Source organism: Miscanthus floridulus, chromosome 18, assembly GCF_019320115.1.
Source record: "Miscanthus floridulus cultivar M001 chromosome 18, ASM1932011v1, whole genome shotgun sequence".
Classification (NCBI taxonomy): Eukaryota; Viridiplantae; Streptophyta; class Magnoliopsida; order Poales; family Poaceae; genus Miscanthus; species Miscanthus floridulus.
The window spans coordinates 87,773,124-87,779,259 of NC_089597.1; positions in this window are offsets into that span (position 1 = coordinate 87,773,124).

Here is a 6,136-nt window from a genome sequence, read left to right on the forward strand (position 1 = left end):
AATCATGACATATATTTTCATAGTAAGCTTACTTAAAGATCGAATCTTAATACTATTTTTTTAACACCGTATAAATAGAGTCAAACTTGAGATGATTGTTTCCTTGAAATGCAAGTTTGCACTTATTTTGAGGCCAATAAATAAAGTAATATAAAACATCACATCATGCACAGGAACAGAGGGATTATTAATGCCAGTCACAATTGTTGTTTCATGTACTTAGTTTCTAAGACTATTTAATCTGTGTTGAAAATATAGATAAATTTAATTCTCATGAAACTTATTTCACCTGATAAAACGTTCATTATATCTTTTTTTTTCATTTATACTATGTAAAGTCAACTTATTTAATTTTCATAAAACTCTTTATGAAACTAGCTAGTCTAATAATAGCGACAAGTACGGCCGGATGCACTTGTCTAGGTGGAGTTGCAGTCCAGGTACGGCTTCGCCGGCTTGCTACAGGCATGCACCTTCAAGGCCGTAGACATGTGGGTGGAATGTGGAAGGCAACGTCTGACCCGCAAGGTCGCAGTACGAGCATCGCCAAAAATTCTCCAAGTCCTTCTTAAATAATAAATAATAGGGATAAAGATTTCAGTAAAAAACTACTCTCCAACAATTTTTCTAAATAGTCATTCAAAAATAGAAGATAATAATGACTCTCTAGAGTGCGCATAAGATATAGAAAAGCTGTTGACGAGTAAACAGATATAGAAAGCGATTTTTATGCGGATGACTCTCCAAATAATGATTATGAGATTTAGAAACGCTCCAAACTTATCGTAGTTGGCGGGACCCTAAACCCTATCGAGATGATCTAGACGCGCAAAGTCGCGCTAGTTCGATTCATCGAGACGCCGCCCTGAGTTTCCTAGCCATCGCGGTCGCCATCATGACATTACTCTGCAATACTGCTCATTATCTGCGGGGTGTCACCCCCAGACACATGCGGGGCCACCCACGCCTACGATTGCTTTGCCACATCATATTCGTCTGCTTTCGTCGAAAGATCAGGATGAGCTGATCAATCCTGTTGGCGGGACTTCTCGATCGATCCGTGGTGGCAGTGGCACCGTCGAAAACATTTCATTATGTTCGAGGAGAAGATATGGTTGAGCTGGACTCCATTGAAATTGATTGATGGGAAATTAGAAGTCCACTCTTTTTGAGACGAAGGGGCACAAAATCTTTTGGAAAATATGTGGCTCAAGAGAAATTGCAGTGCCTTCCCCTAAAAAGTATATTAAGAAAATGGAAGGCCAGCTCACTATCAACTTTTTTCATTGTTCCGATACCCGAAAATGGATCTGTCAAGAATCATATAAGGTATTTGTTTTTCTCACTAAGAAAGATCCGATGGTCTGTCCTGGGTTTTGTTGTACCACCCAGTGTTGGGATTGTACTCTTTGGTTTCATAAACTAACAGCTTTGATTACTTGTTTTGTTTGATTGAGCAGTTGGATGCCTAAACCTTACAGCCAAACTCGAATGTAACTAGGCGCTTCGTTGTCCCAGCACTAGATTACATCGTATACATCAAACAAATATATAATAGAAACTGACGCGATTGGTTGACGGATCACACCGATGACACCTGATTAGTAGCGAATAGCGATGAAACTCTCCGACTCATATATTCCTTCACTGGCAGATGAAATATAGCCAGGAGATTCACCAAAGTAGCGATGGGCCAAAATTGGATAACTCGACGAGAAAAAAATAACCAAAGAAGCAAACAGAAAAGAAGAACTAATACAAATGTAAAATCGGGCCTCTATATAGCCTATTTAACTGGGCTGCACATCTGCCAAAACTCCATACGGATGGACCTCGATTTTCGCAGGATTGAGCGCAGTAATGGGCCTAATAGATCAGCGAATCATCCATACAGTCTCGCACGTGCTCATAAGAATCCAGTCGCATTTACCAGCGTAGAGCGGAATAGAAGGAACAAAAGTGAAACCTTCGGCCTAGCTTAGCCGGAAACGTGGCCGCGCGTTAAATGGCCCAATGGGCTATAACGGCTCGCGAGAGCCGCTCCAAAAAGGAGAAAAGTCCATTAACTTCATTCTACCTTCTGAGTTCTCGTTATAGGGTGTCAAAAAAAAAAAGGTTCTCGTTATAGTTTAATTTTGTAACTCAAACTTTAAAACAAAAACATATTATCTCTAAACTCTTAAAACTATTTAAATTACCTCTCTGTCATGGTATGTAGTGTCTTGAAGATGGTGTTGTTCTTTTTAGTGAAAAATATATTTGATAAGATTTTTAAATCATAGGAAATGTCTCTAAGTTTTTAAAAATTCTATAAATAAAATCTAAAGATAGATTAAGATATGACAAATTCAAATAAAATATTTAAATATCCTAAAAACATTTTTATAAACTTCAAAAATTAGGTTTAGATCTAGAAAATGGAAAAAATATTTGTAAAAATCTAGAAAATTCTCAAAACATTCTAATCGATGCACAAACATGTCTTAGAAGTTGAATGCATGTGCTCTAAGTGATTTCATGGTGAAAAGTGCATATATGTTTCTTGCATGTCTATGAGACTTTGCAAAAGTGTTCTAAGTCCTCTAGGTCACATCTAATAGGTGCATTGGTCTACATTGGCTTGGTTCACAAAAACATATATTTGGAGGTTTCTTTGTGATGAACTAGCTATACTAAGTCTCTAAAATCTCTAGAGGTCTAAGCTCGATATTTGTCTTACAAACAAGATGGGGAAGCGACAGCATATGCTCCTTGGTGGTGTAGGATGTTCCTAGCTTGTTCTTCTCTTCCCCTTCTTGAGATGCCCTCCTTAGACCTTCCCTAGCTAGAGAAAGAGGGATCCTCCCCCTTCAATCTCAAGAAAGAGCAGGTCTAGGTCATCCTTCCCTCAGCTCCATGGTCGATCCTTACTGCTCCTCTCCTCCTCCTTCACTTTCCTTGGTGAGAGCTTAGAGAAACGAGAGAGCAAGAACTAGAGAGAGTGAAGAAGAGTAAGATATAGGGGGAAAGGCTCCTAGTAGTTTGGGTTTGTGAATGGGAGACATGTAGTCTTACATGTGGGCTAAGGGGAGATTATAGTTTGACAACTCACAAAACTATGCATGGTTGTGATCTATCGATCTGTCCAATGTGAATTATCAAACTATTTGATATGTGTCATGTTTGTGTAGACTAAGCAAATCCGAACTTAGCATTCATGAACAGTCCAATGGGGAAAATTGGACCATATGATGAACAAATAGAACAAAAAAATGCAAAATTTAGCATGCAAGTTTTGGAAACTTGAGATTAAATGCAAATGATGCTCATGTTGCTTATGATAAGCAAGATGGCACGACCGGGTGACATGGATCTTTGTGCATCTCTTGGACACTTTCAAAGGCTTGCCATTGGGTTTTGTTCAAGATGGAAGGACATATAAATTGTGGGATGACCTAGGGTTAAACTAAGTGCCAAAGCTCAATTTTCCTAAGATGTACTCCTTTTGTAGAGAACAAAGCTATCACCCTTCAAAAAGCCAAAATGATGCCTGAGAGACCAAGTTAAGAAGTGCCTTGGTCTCATTCATGTGTGATGAATGAATGACATAAGAGTTAAGAGGTTTAACGTTTTTCCGGTTGAGTCATATTTTATATGTGTTTGATTATGCTAATGGCTAATCGGAGGGTGTCATGTTGTGTCATGTTGAGTGTGTTGTGCAACATGTCTCTTGGCTTGTGAATGTGCAGGTGTTGAATACACCAAGATGGTCAACGATGATGGAGAAGGTCAAGTGTGGAGTCCGTGCGCGATGGACTAGGACTGGTGAAGGGAGGACGAGAAGGCTTGGACTAAGGGATCAGAGGCCGGAGAACAAACCGTGTGCGGCTCACATTGGGCATAGGAAGACAAAGAGTACATGTGTGATGGAGATGGCATTGTCCACGTCAAGGAAGATGATGATAGTGCCGTGACAGTTGGCGGAGGCCGAACATGCATCTACATGGGTGATGATGATGGCATCGGACAAGTCAAGAAGGAAGGTGAGGCGTTAACCTTGGCCAAGATTGGACATGAGGTGACACCGGTGAGTCATGCCTGGCGAGGTGTGCATGAGGGTTTTCTTGTTTGGTCCTCAAAACCGGGATGGCAATTTGCTAGTTCAGGCCTCAAAACCATCGGTGACAGGTTTGACCGGCTCGGGCCTCAAAATCGGGGAGTGGCAGATCGGCGAACACATAATGGCATCTCGAAGCTTGAATCAACGTGAAGCAATGTCGAGAAGGCGTCGGGTCCGTTGGATCGACACGGAAAAACATGGATGGATATACCCCTTGGGTTATTTGGGTTGAGTGCTTCACTTAAGGGCAACATGGACAATACCCAAGTGCCTATATATACTAAAGATGGCTTATTGTGTGACTAGGCCTTTGGGGATTGGGCTCACTTTTTTGAGTTGAGAGTTTTGCTTAGAAGTTAGATCTAGAGAGAGGGAGAGAGGAGAGGCTCTTTGACTGAGCTTTTTGCCATCCAAGATTTGTGATCTGCTAAGAGTGGCTTGTAATCACATATGGTGAGCTAATCTAATCGTCAAATTTGTGCACCACTTGTTCTCCTATCCCAAATCTGGAATTTTTCTTTTTCAGTGATTTTTGGAGCCATTTTTGGATGATTTTCAATCTTCTTCTTTGGCTGAGTTGTATGTTTGATTTTTGTAGTGTTTTAATACCCTTGGAACTTGTCCAAATAATGGCTTGAAGCCTAGCACCTATCTCTATTGTTCCAAACCCCCAAACATCTCTTTTCTAGCCCCTTTTTAGTGAAATTCTTGGAATTCTTTGAGCTAAAGTTTCTGAGGTGTTCTTTCCGTTATGTCTTAGAGACATGCTTAGGATTTGCCTCCAACAAATTCACCATGAGCACCATCAATTTTTTCATCTCAAGAAAATTGTGAAAGCCCCATTTTAGGAGAGAAAATTCATGATTCTCAGCCAAGTTTTGAGCTTTTAGGCAGATCTCTTGGAGATACCTTAACCATATCCAAGGGAAGGTGTGTGCAAAGTTTGGAGTCATTTGATCTTCATTTGATCGAGTTTTGCATTTTTTCTTCCTTGATTTAGCCTACTGAAATTTGCTTCCGCAGAACCTCCGCGCGCAAATGTGGATCCACCGTGGCGCTGAACCTCCGCGCATATACGCGGAACCTTCAATTCACAACTTGGCTGAGAACTTCTTTGTGTGTTTTAGTTTGTCCTCTTCGGCTTTGCTTCCGTAGTGTTTTTGAGCCATTTCTGATGAACTCCAAGGTCGTCTTGTCACTAATTAGCATGTGTGATTGAAGTGTTTAGAGGAGAAGTGTTCCAGATTGGTTTTGAGATATAGGCCAAATTCTTTCTTGATGAAGAATTTTGATTGGCTCTCAGTGAACCTTCTCTTGTCGCCGTTTTGATCCTTCAGTGCCGATTGCCAACCTTCATTAGCTGCTTCACGCCTTGACCTATCAATCTCCAACACAACCTTTCAACAACTTACTAATGTGCATCTGTACTCTTTTGCATAGATCAAAGCTGCCACCCTTCAAAAAGCCAAGTTGATGCCGATTGCCGAACCTTTACCAGCTTCTTCACCTGCCAATCTCTAACACAACCTTTCAACAACTTATTAATCTGCAGCTGTACACTCTTTTGCAAAGAACAAAGCTGTCACCCTTCAGAAAGCCAAGTTGATGCCGATTGCCGAACCTTGATGGCTTCATCAGCTGCTTCACCTGCCAATCTCCAACACAACCTTTCAACACCTTACCAATCTGCAGCAGCTTGTCCAACAAACCCCTTCTAGTTTGGACTTTGGAGCATGACTGGTGGGTTTATGTTTGGGGATCAGACATTTTTTCCTCGAGGATCTGGCTTTTTCTTGCGGCTCTAGAAGTGTTCCAAAGCACAAAATTCTCTTTGGCTACTTTTCAAAGCCAGACTTAGTATAAGAAAGTTACTAAAACCAAGGAACCTAGCATTACCTTTTCAAATACATAGTACAAGAAACTTACTACGACGAAGGGACATAGAACATGGTTTTACCGTCTACAACGAACCTAGAGCTTTACCTTTTCAAATACAGACTTAGCACAAGAAAGTTATTACAACGAAGGAACATGGAA